Raw genomic sequence first — 13152 nt, forward strand, 5'->3', positions numbered from 1 at the left:
GTTCCCATTTTAATTCAATAAAGTTTCTTAAAAACAGAAAAGTTATTACAAATTAGCACATATCTGCTCTTTATTACTTCAGTTAAGCAAGCATGTTTTTATCAGAATTTATTTATACTGCAGATGCTGCACAAAATAAGAATTTTTTTCGTAATTCTAATTTATGTTCAAATACAATTTTGTAAATAGCCAAAGCCTTTTTACCATACTGCAGACTTTGTACATAATTTTGAATTTAAATTTTGAAGACCACTACCTGAAACATATTTGGAAGATACTTGCAATTTATCAGCACTAAGATAAGAAAATTTCAAGCTTCTTTTCCTTTATAAGGTATTTCTCCCGCCTTCCAGAGGTCTGTGGCTCGATTCCCGGGGAAGGCGATTGCTCATTTTTCATCTTGTCTGCTTCCAAAAAATACATAATATCTCTATAGTGGCACCCGAACTAAAAGGGTGTTGGATGATGATTCTCCGCACCCAGGATTTGGCGATTGGGTACCCTAAAAACCCCAGTAGCCCTTTAAAAGGAGGAGTATATAAAGTATTTCTCCCGCGTTCTTGGCGTGCCTTTGTGGTGTAGTGGTTCTGCACGCTAGGCCAGTATTCCAGAGATCCGTGGTTCGATTCCCGGCGAAGGCGTTGCTAATTTTTCATCACTCCTTTAAAAAATACCTAATGTCTTTACAGTGGCGCCCGAACTAAAAGGGTGTTGGATGATGATTTTACCCACCCAGGATTTGGCAATTGGGTCCTCTAAAAAAAAAACAGTCGTCCTTTAAAAGGGGGAGTATATAAGGTATTTCTTCCGCCTTCTTAATGTGCCATCGTGGTGTAGTGATTCTGCACACTGGGCCAGTATCCAGAGGTCCGTGGTTCGATTCCCGGGGAAGGCGATTGCTCCTTTTTCATCTTGTCTGCTTCCAAAATATACCTAATGTCTCTACACCTTTACGTAAAGAAACATTGAAACTCTTAATTTAGCTGTAACCATACACCGAGAGGTGGCCATAGCACGGTTGTCGCGGGCGAGTGTCGCGGCTCTCATGCAAATAAAATATATGCTTGAAATATGATAAACTAAAAATAGTCAATGTCCAAAAGAAAGCAATTAATTTATTTCATTTCTTTTAAAAGTTTTCAGTAAACTTAAACTCTCCAATATCAAAACGATTATTTTATTAATTTCTTATTAGATAAGAAACTTTATAATGTTACCCAAGAATATTAAAAAATAAAAATATTGTACTAATTCGATCAAACAATTTTGTGAAGAAAATCTTTAAAAGTTAGATTTGCTTGTTAATGCTTTATGAATAGATGGTTGGATGCTTCTTGATGCTTTACAGGAAGAGGCTGCCAAATTTCTAAATCATTAGCAGCGGTTGGCACTGAACTGAGGTGGTCTGTGAGCAGAAAGGAAAACACTCTCAGAAGTATTTAATATCATACAGAATTTCATAAAATAAAATAACTAAACAAGAGTTGGTTCGACGTACGAATTGATGAAAAATATGTAGAATTGGAAATTTCAGGAATTTCCAATAAATCTGATAAGAGTCACAGACTCGAAGACGATGCTACCTGTATTAAATTTCCAGAATTCCAGGACAACAGATGTACGGTTTGCTTACCGTGGAACAAGTACGCAGGAAAATTATGGGATAGATTTGAGTTAGCAGAAAAACGATTTGAGTTTCTGTAGCATGGATTTAAGACGATTCCATTGTCACCATTTGTAAAAAATTATTGTGGAAGAATTGGAGTATTTAAAAACTGAGAAACAGTACTTTTTACAGCATCAAGCTGAAATCAAAGGAAGCAAAGACACCACAAAATTTCGCGTCGTCTTCGAAGCATCATCACATGCTGAAGGCAAACTGAAATTGAATGATTATTTGGAATCCGAATTATTCTATTTGAAACCAGTTTCGGGATTTTTAAAATTATGTAAATATGGACTTGTAGCTTGTGGGAAATCTAGTTGTGGCTTTCAAACTTCCCTGAATTCCAACATGCGGCTCTTACTGTTTGAAGTTTGGTCATTCACGCAATATACACTGACTACCAATAAGTATTTGGACACCTATGCAAATGACGATATCTGCAGTCCTAAGGTATCTCACGGACTTCACTGGAATATATCATGTAGGAAACAGCAGCAGCTTTAGTCGCATGCAAGATGCCTCGCAGTTCGGAGCTCTATGATTTCGAGAAAGGTATAATTATCGGGTATCACAAATGTGGCCGATCCTTAAGGGACATATCTAGCGATCTGAAGTACCCAAAATCGACAGTGGCCTATGTGATTAAGAAGTGGAAGGTGAGCGGTGATTGTCGGAATGTGCCCCGAGTCGGCAGACCAACGAAACTGGGAGATAGAGACTGACGAGTGCTGTCCAGAGAAATTCGGAAGAACCTCCCCCAACCGATGGCCCTCATCTGCGAGGAGCTTCAACAGGCATCTGGGAGTATTGTTGCAATGAATACCATCCGTAAGGAAGCACATCTGCTTGGTTTTCATGGTCATGCTGCTGCCCATAAGCCTTTGATCACAAAGTCCAACCGCGCTGCTCGGTTAATGTGGTGCAAAGCACATCGAAATTGGACCGCAGATCAGTGGGAAAGGGTTCTTTGGAGCAACGAATCAAGGTTCACCCTTTACCGTTCGGATGGCAGGGTCTGGGTCTGGCGTCTACCTGGAGAACGTCTCCTGCCAGAATGCATTGTGCCAACAGTCAAGTTTGGCGGAGGTGGAATTATGGTCTAGGGGTGTTTCTCCTGGTATGAGCTGGGCCCTTGCTCCCCATTCATGGTAAGCTCAACTCCAATGCCTACTGCACTATTTTGGATGACAATGTGCTTCCTACGTTGTGGCAGTTTTACGGGTTGGACCCCTGTTACTTTATGGGCGACATTGCCAGTTGTCATGTTTCGACGTTAACCAAGGCTTGGTATGGTGCCAATGGAGTTCATCGAATGGACTGGCCTGCCCAGAGTCCAGACCTGAAAACTATCTAGAACTTGTGGGACGAGTCGCATCGCCGAATTCAGGGGTGCACTACCCGTGCAAAATTGGGGAAGGACCTTCTATGTCTTCTCCAAGCTGAGTGGAAGATAATACTACTAGCTGTCATACAAAGACTTGTGGAAAGTATGCCCCGGAGGGTCCACGCTGTAATTACCTCTCGTGGAGGCTCTACCAACTATTGATTTTGAATAAAGTTAGTTTTTCTTTTCTATCACAGGTGTCCAAATACTTATTGGTAGTCAGTGTACTACTTAATGAAATATACCAGGACATTATCATTAACATTGCTCACCTATAAAACTAACTAAAAGTACTCACTTATAAATACCTATTTCCTCTAAATAAACAAATGTATAAATAAAATTCACATAAAGTTAGATTTCCCTCTTTACAGTTATATTTTCTACCACACAGACTCGGTTCTCCACTAATTGTCTGTATATTGTGACGGGAACAGGTTTCCTTGCTTTTTGGGATATTTTGCCATTTTTTTTTAGTCAAGATATCCAATCATTTTAAAAGTAATATTGTCAGATTTAACTTTTATTTGGAACTGAGTTCAGCTTAAAATGCTTAATGTATTTCAAGAGAGAAAATGAGAAGTTTTCACTCTGCAGAATCAAAATAAGTTTCAGCAATAATTTCAATATCCAGATTTCTAGAACAAAATAAAGACTAAATCCGCCACCCTCTCGCTCTGCTTCTTCTTAATCATCATCATCATCACAACCACAACCACCACCACCATCACCATCATCATCAACAACAATAATAATAAAGGCATACCTTTATTTAAAACTTTCTTTTTATTCAAAAGAAATTCTTATTGAATGCCCCAAATAGAAGTCGTAAAGTGTCTCTTGCTCCTGTTATTCTCAAAATGTTTAACCGAGTCAAATCAGCAGTTTGCTTACTCCATCAAACTTATCAACAACAACTTCATTAAACCATTCCAGCAGAAACCCAGTTTACGATCATAGGCATTGTCATGATGGCCCACGAAAGGGAGAAAGATTAAGAATATCAAAACTAGGATACGTTGATCGAAAGCAAACGTCAATTATTTATTGAATCTGATTTGAATCTCGTACCCCAAACCCTTCAAAGCAATCCGCATCTGCACTTATATGCAAATCCCAAGTTTTGCATCATGACTTGAATACTACCTAGAAGAATGTAAACTGAAATCTGTTTAGTACCTTTCTTAAATCAGTTTGAAACGTTCTCTATAGCATCGCTGTCTCAAATTATGAAAACAGGTTCGATTTTTAATCATGGGACGATGTGACAGACTTCAGAATGAAATAAGTCAAGACCAAAGAAGCGAAAGAAAGCCAGATGTACAACTAGGACAATGTTGACACATTTTTCATCAATGCGTATCAAGAATATGCCACTTCATGTCTTATAATTTCAGGTTATTGTATTATGTAGTATGGTTAAAAAGGAACACATCTGCCGCAAAAGACCTCACCCGTGCAAGAATGAAACTAGTTGTTCAATCAAGAAAGAATGGAATGGAAGCAATGGAAGGCGAAAGCGAAATGCAAGTTTCCTCGTCAGATTAGGCACCCAGACACATTTTGGTATTTTTAAGGCTGAAATTCTTATATAGAGCAGCCGTTTCCATTTTGTACAAATAGTCAGGCTTATTTGCACATGATGCTAAACATAGTTCCCTTAAAAGATTTCAAGGAGCATACCGGGGCATTCAAGCGCAAGGAGAATATCCCAAGGGCTACACTGGTAACAAATTGTTTCTACATTTAAATTTTCATTAAGCGAATATGGCGCCAATTCAGGTTCTTGTGCAATATATATATCTATACCGATATCTTTAAAAAATAGAGGTGATTTTTTTATTTAATTTTACAGGACATTTTCCTCTTGGGTTTCGGGTAAATAAAGGAGATATGCTCACTTTTCAGCTTCTTAAAACTGAGATAAGTACATAATTTTTACTCCATTTCCCACTGCTTTTATCTGAAATTCAAAACCGTTATGAAACTGAAACCATTATTAACTGACATTAAACCTTTGAGGTTCGGTACATTAAAAAAAATTTTTTGGGGAAAAAATAACTTTACGCATAGATAATTAGCCCTAATTCAATGTTGTTTCATGAGGGGGGGGGAAAAACTTTTAAAGATGTTCATTATTAAAAAATTCTTATTAATGAATGAGGCAATAACTCTGAAGTGGAGGCATTAAAACCATATTTTATAATTTGTGGCCCACACAAATAATAATAATAAAAAAAAAAAAAAAAGGTTACAAAAAAATCGCATGCTCCATTAAAAAAAAAAAAAAAGAAGAAGAAGAAGAAGAACATTGTTTACAAATTAGCGATACTCTGGTAACGTTGGAGATTACTAATTCAAGTTTAATACAAAATTTTCATTAGAATTTACGAGAAGTATTTTACGATAATTTGAAATTATAAAACTCCCTCCCCTGAAATTACTAAGCTCTTTTAGTAAACTTAAAGAAACTAACGAACGGCAAATTATTTTTTTATTTTTAAAATTATTTTTAACAAATCTTACAAAAAATTAGATGTATTTAATATAAATAACAGAACTTTCCCTATAATTTAACAATATTACATGGCAAACTGATAATTTTAAATTGGTTTGCTGGCGAAAATTTTTACCAGGGATTATCAGTTTTAAGTACAGAGAATAAGAATTATACCTTTTCTTATCTGCAAGTTTGATGTTATCGACGATGTTTATACACTGACTACCAATAAGTATCTGGACACCTATGCAAATGACGATATCTGCGGTCCTAAGGTACGTCACGGACTCCACCGGTATATATCGTGTAGGAAACAGCATCGGCTTTAGTCACATGCAAGATGCCTCGCAGTTCGGAGCTCTATGATTTCGAGAAAGGTATAATTATCGAATATCACAAATGTGGCTGATCCTTAAGGGACGTATCTAGCGATCTGAAGTACCCAAAATCGACAGTGGCCTACGTGATTAAGAAGTGGAAGGTGAGCGGTGATTGTCGGAATGTGCCCCGAGTCGGCAGACCAACGAAACTGGGAGATAGAGAACAACGAGTGCTGTCGAGAGAAATTCGGAAGAACCGCACCCAACCGATGGCCCTCATCCGCGAGGAGTTTCAACAGGCATCCGGAAGTATTGTTTCAATGAATACCATATGTAAAGAAGCACATCTGCTTGGTTTTCATGGTCATGCTGCTGCCCATAAGCCTTTAATCACAAAGTCCAGCCGCGCTGCTCGGTTAATGTGATGCAAAGCACATCGAAATTGGACCGTAGATCAGTGGAAACGGGTTCTTTGGAGCGACGAATCAAGGTTCACCCTTTACCGTTCGGATGGCAGGGTCTGGGTCTGGCATCTACCTGGAGAACGTCTCCTGCCAGAATGCATTGTGCCAACAGTCAAGTTTGGCGGAGGTGGAATTATGGTCTGGGGGTGTTTCTCCTGGTATGAGCTGGGACCCTTGCTCCCCATTCATGGTAAGCTCAACTCCAATGCCTACTGCACTATTTTGGATGACAATGTGTTTCCTACGTTGTGGCAGTTTTACGGGTTGGACTCCTGTTATTTTATGGGCGACATTGCCAGTTGTCATGTTTCGACGTTAACCAAGGCTTGGTATGGTGCCAATGGAGTTCATCAAATGGACTGGCCTGCCCAGAGTCCAGACCTGAAAACTATCTAGAACTTCTGGGACGAGTCGCATCGCTGAATTCAGGGGTGCACTACCCGTGCAAAATTGGGGAAGGACCTTCTATGTCTTCTCCAAGCCAAGTGGAAGATAATACCACTAGCTGTCATACAAAGACTTGTGGAAAGTATGCCCCGGAGGGTCCACGCTGTAATTACCTCTCGTGGAGGCTCTACCAACTATTGATTTTGAATAAAGTTAGTTTTTCTTTTCTATCACAGGTGTCCAAATACTTATTGGTAGTCAGTGTAGAACAATATTTAGACCTGCCGTAGTTGACCCAGTCAGTTATCTGACATCAGACAAAAAGCTTTCTTTTTGCTTAGCAAAACACAACCTTTTTTTGTTTGTTGCTTTAATGCATTAATTTGAAAATAGCATATGATTTAAATAACAAACCTATTTTTACATTTAACTAAATTTCAAATTAAAAAGTACTGGACTAGTTTTACAACTAAAAATCTTCTTTGGAAAAAGAAAAAAGTGCTCAAAGAAAATTCTTACGGTTTGAAGTAAACCTTATTTCTTAAATGTCAAAATTCGAATTCAAATTATTCTACTTTAGTTTGCAGCACTAATGTGACAAATATTATGAATGCAAATGGTTGTAATTACCTAGAATGCCTGCGTTGTTATAAGGACATCTAATCTGTCTTCAGTCTTCAGAATATCTTCAGCACATTTTCTGACAGATTTGAAGGAACACAGGTTTAAATGCTTCACAATCACATTAGGATACTTCGTCTGAGATCTTATTTCTTCGGCCACTTTTCCAGCTTTATCTAAATTTCGGCACGCCAGCAGGACACGCGCCCCTCGTTTAGCCATATCTAATGCAGTAGCCTTTCCTATACCTTTTATAAAGAAATAGAACATACTCTAAATTCTTACAGACAAGGTAGCCCTAAGAGTTACAGGCCGCCTTAGGCGAATGGCATTTTTGAGCTTCCACAAGATTAAATAATATTTTAAAAAACATTTTGATAGTTTATTCAATGTAATAAAGACTGCGATAGAAAGAGAACCATTTATTAATTTATTATCATCAAAATGGAGAAAAAACTTAAAACATGGCTCAAGGAATCTAAATAAAGTTTTTCTATGGGATTTATGATGATTGCTCCTGGTTTTTAATACAATGGCAAATGAAAAATAAAGAGAAAAATGTTAAAAAATCAGCTTCACATATTATTAAAAACACATTTTATGCCCAATTTTCAAATATGAAATAACTTCTCTTTACACACAGCGTGATAAATCAGGAGAACTGCATCAAGACAAAGCAAGCAGCGACACGCCAAAGTGTACTGTTAATTTTCTGGGAAAAAATAGTGCCAGAAAGTGTATATCACTTATATCCCTGCTAAATCTAATGATGTATCACCAATGTATTTTTGCGCTTTAGGACGTGTAAAAGATCTGATGTGTACACCACATGACTTCCTCGTACGGAATATTAAATATATTCATTTAAACTTATTGGATTGAATTAAATCTATTTCGTCGATGGCTCATAAACCACAATAGAATAAATGCACTCTTTAAAATTTGCTATATTTGTTTGCCATAGCGACACTCTGGCGCTAGGTTCACTTAACAGCGTTATATTTCGTTCATATTATAACTCAGAATGCACAAATTTTATATCATTTGAAGAATTATCTAATCATTGCTACATGTTCTATTCAAATACTATAATAAATCAGGAACGATGTATAAAAGAAATTAAGCAAACAAAACAAAAAAAGAAACAGTTTTTCACAGACGATTCAGTATTTCTCATTCCATTAATTCAGTTCTCACTTCGCGAAAAGGCTAAGATACATAAATATCTATATTAAAATTTTTGCAGTAAATCTTAAACACTTATTATTTCCTCGAAAAATTCGAGAAAGGATTAAGCATGATTTAATTTGCAATAATAAATGAAGGCATTATCTTTGATGTTGCGAAGCTTAGTCTCTCTAGATTGGCAACAAATCTACTATTCTGCTGCTTCAAATATAAACAAATCTGTCCGCCATGTTATTTAAAAATTAGGCTTAACCGCACTTAAACAGCTTTTAAATTGTTGACAATTCTACAAATATTGCTTGCAGATTTCCTAAAGGCATAAAAACCTTAACCGGAAGATAAGAACAGTATAATTCAATCATTTTTTAAAACAAAAAATTCACAATTTATAAACATATAAGAGTAAAGAAACTGAGATCACTGAGCCGGGTAACAGAGTGGATATATATAAAAAATATTTATATACGTTTGGTGCGGCCGATTGCTACCAAAATACGACGTGCACATCTACATGTTATATCAGTCTTATATACAAAATTTCAAAATTCTGAGGCTACTCGTTTTTGAGTTATGCAAGATACATACATACCTACAAAAACCATGAAAAATTCTCTTCAGAATTCATTTGAAAGCAGTTTTATAGTTTTCCTGGAGGAAAAAGAGTCTTTTATTCTATCCTTACATACAGATGTCGCGCAAAAACATCGTTAAATTGTATTCGATAGCGGTCAAAATGGATATTTTCGTTGAAATATGCTACCTGAAACTTTTCACGATTACAATACTTCCTTTTTACTTCGTTCAAGTAAGTAAAAATGGGTTCCAAATATCGAACCTCCTTAGACTTTGGAAAGCTGTTCGAGAGGAATGGGATAAAAAAACCTCTTCTAATAATACAAAAAAAAAAAAAAAAAAAAAGCTTTATGGTCTTGGATTTTATGGTGTGTAAAGATAGTGAGTGAAAAATAAGGGTTATCAAACAGAATATTCAAAAACATAAAATATTTCTATAATTACAATGAAAATCGTCTAAAAAATGTGCGAACAGCCTTTGTATATGCAAGATATAAGACCAATTTCAACATAAAATTAATTTTCTACACAACAGAGTTGAAGTAGATTTAAAATTTGTGTCTCATAATAGACGTTTATAACAGGCGCACTCTATATTGGCACACCTGGTTTGGGATAAGCTCAAAATTATGCGCATGTTTTAAATTACAGTAAGATAGTTTTTCTGAAATCTTATTGTCCTTAGTAAGATTGGACAGCCAAAATACATTATTTGTCTTAGGAAAATCAGAACAGGTGGTGGAACTCCTTTTCCAATATTATTTTAGTACGTAACCGAACATAAAATATTTAACATAACCAACTCATTTACTGCAGTTAAACAAGCTTTGAAATTTATCCGAATGGAAATGAGACAGTAATGACTCGTATAATTCAGTTGCGAAATCCGCCTTTTCCTCTTTCCTTATAAACATTAAATCACCCTGTATTTTAACAATGCTTCAAACAAATTTTTCTTTTTCTTCTTTAAAATAAAAAATTTCTTATACCAGAGATTTTTATAATGAATTTTAACTGTATTTCATTTAAAATTTTACTCAATCGTTTTAACATACCTAAATGACAAGAGTTTTGATTCCATTGGCATCAGTATCAGTTTTATTAATATGCGACAATAGTGCTTCCGGAGTTTTAAAGCAATTCCTTAAGGTTAATAGAGATAAACTTTTAATAAATTGATGTTAAAAATTGTTCTTAAAGATTTTAAATTCTTTCTTTGCGTTTTTCACTTTTTACGAATCTGCTTGTCACAGCCTTTAAAGGCATAATTGTATCTATTGCAATGTTACAGAATTCCGTCTCTCTCTTTTCTTCTCCCCTCCCCCCTCCTCTTGTTTCTTTTTTCCTCTTTTTTTGTTTAAACAAACTAGTTGTTCAATTGAAGTTTCATACTTAAAATTAATTGTTTGCTTTTGAAAAACTTACAAAGCACACGATGCACAATGTGTAATGTTAAAAGATGAATCCACTATCAATATCTTTGGCATTTCTGAGACAATTCATGTATGAACAACTCCTTTAGAGGCATATGATCTGGATGATCTAGCGCTGAGTGAAAAATGGAAGCAGAATGTTGATAGTTTGAGCCGCAGTATCATGGATATTTTGGAAGAACGTGAATTTTCTTAATAGTCACATATAACAGTGATAAGGACTGTCATCGTGTCCTAGACTACCACATCCACCAAGTTGTTCAAAAGCATTATGTCCCAATGCAGGTGTTGTGTATCAGGATGACACTACACCAATTCCCACCGCAAAACTATTAGCAGTGTCATTCCAAGAACATAATGAAAATGAGCATCAGCATCTTTCATGTTTTTCACAATTCCTTGATCTCAACATAATTGAACCTGTCTGGATATGCTAGAGGGCAGAGTTTAGAAACGCCTTCCTCCTCCACAGTCATGATCTGAAATAATCACTCTTTTACAACGTAACAGGCTTAAGTACCTCAGTTGATTGTACAAGATTTGCATCAATCATTATCAAGAGCAATCGCTACAGTACTGGCCTCCAAAAGAGGCCAAAGTCTACGTCACGTTAATAAAGTATCGATCTTCAGATGCAAGTGTTTCAGTTTCTTTGTCCAACTCCCGTATGTATGACTACAGATTTTAATTCGATGTTTAATCATTTTAGATTATATACCAGAGCTATTATTTCCGACGGTTGCATCATTTGCTATGAAAGCACTTTCAGCATATTAAATGTTTTACGAAACAAAGTTAATAATAACTTAATTTCAATTTTTTGATCTTCTCATGCTATGTTAATGTTACGTTAATTATGCAACGAACAATGAAACTTATAAAGACAGTATTTAAAAGAATTATAATGAATATTTGCAGACAGACAACTAGTCTATCACTATAAAGATTATAATTAGCCTTAGTCACTAGGTGAAAATAGCCAACAGGGATACTCACCAGCAGATGCTCCAGTTATAACAACAGTTTTGCCTTCCATACTTTCCTTGCAGTCGCAAATACCCAGAGTTAGTCGGCAATAAAGTCGCAAAAGAAGGGCGAAAGCGATGAAGCTTGCAATCAATGAATAAGGATAATAAGTAATAATCAAGTACGGCAACTCTTTCACAGTAGTCAAGCAAATACCCAAGGCCTCCATGCTTTTGTTGTATTTTCATATATTACGTCCAGAGATCATTTCCTATTGCTGAAAAAGAGTAAAGAAGACCATAAATGAATTAGTGATTCCAAAAATCAGTCACCTTTCAATTTTTAACAGAATAAACTTTTTTATTGTTCATTCTTTATGTGTAAATGCAAATTTTATTTGAAAGCAAATCCGTAATGCTTGATAATGGATAGGATCAAGTTCCAATCAGACAGAAGAACGTGCTGGTCAGTAAATTTCTAGAGGAGACATACCAGCAGCCAAGCGATAAAGTCGCTGAACATTGGTAGTTTGATCTGGGTTTGATTCTAGGTGAACGGGATGCCTGCATGACCGTTTTTGTAATTTTCCCCCATATATAACATGGATATCAGACAGTTTCATTTCGAAGTCTTCCACGAAAGCAGCCCTGCCCTTGGGCAGGTAGCCCTACCATGCTTGCCATAATTAAATAAACCAAACGAAACCCCAGAGCAGACAAGTGCTTTGTAAATGCTAGGGAATTCGTGCCCCAGGAGATGTTCAACAGGTCTCTTAACAGATTCAATGTTTTGAAATATTTGTTTCGAATAATACAGCATATAAGGAAGTGAGGTGAGTTTTGGTTAGAACATCACTACTAAAAACTTTACTTCGGATCGACTAGAATCAGTAATCGTTGAAGGCTCAAGATGGAGGTTTCTCTTTCTGCAAAAGACCAAGCAGAGTCGTAGCTAGGGTTTTCAGTGCCCAGGGACAACTGAAGATTTCGCGTCCCCTACTGCTTGCCAAGGATGGGAAACATTTAATTCTAAAATGTCGTAACATCAATTTGGCACCCCTTGGATTCTGCACCTGGGGACATATGCCCCCCTCTAGCTACACCCCTGGGACCAAGTAAACATTTTTTGTTTTGAAAACATAAACTCATGTGTGTATGACAACTTCTAGATCCTGCTATGGGCACAAACAACATAAAATGGTTGAAATTTTCAATTTTTTTATTTTGAACCCCCCAAAATAGCTGAACTTAATATGATTCTAAATATATAATATTTGTATAGGTTTATAGAAAACTAAAGATGTGAAAAACAGCGTTTAAATATGTAAAAAACTTTCCGACCATCTTTATTTAAGCGAACATGACTGTATTGAAGTTCATTCTCACTGACTAATATTTATTCTAAGTTTGATTAATTCAAAGATTTGTTGGATACAATAAAATTTATTTTGTGTGTACTATGTATGTTGTTATTTTGCATGCTGAAGGATTATATACAGTGTAACTGTTCTTATGCAATGAAACTGTTTTTCTTATACGGTGCGTTTATGATTAACCTACACCTTAACGACACGAAAGCCACTGGAAATACCTATACACAAACAACGTTTGACAAGTAGTTCAATAAGTTCTAACTTCCTAATGGACACAG

General features: G+C 36.1%; 1 pseudogene across 1 annotated transcript in view; it reads right to left on the reverse strand.

The window, feature by feature from the left end:
• The window catches only part of LOC118184547 (retinol dehydrogenase 12-like), a 35415-nt pseudogene that overhangs the window by 12545 nt on the left and 9718 nt on the right, over window positions 1-13152 (reverse strand). The window contains exons 2-3 of the transcript XR_015040255.1: window positions 11533-11779; window positions 7352-7590 (exon numbers count right to left, since the gene is read on the reverse strand). The product of XR_015040255.1 is annotated as a retinol dehydrogenase 12-like (transcript). The remainder of the gene's footprint in view (window positions 1-7351; window positions 7591-11532; window positions 11780-13152) is intronic.

This window comes from Stegodyphus dumicola, chromosome 1 (genome assembly GCF_044657685.1).
Source record: "Stegodyphus dumicola isolate Sdum_Otavi_A_Nest chromosome 1, ASM4465768v1".
Taxonomy (NCBI): Eukaryota; Metazoa; Arthropoda; class Arachnida; order Araneae; family Eresidae; genus Stegodyphus; species Stegodyphus dumicola.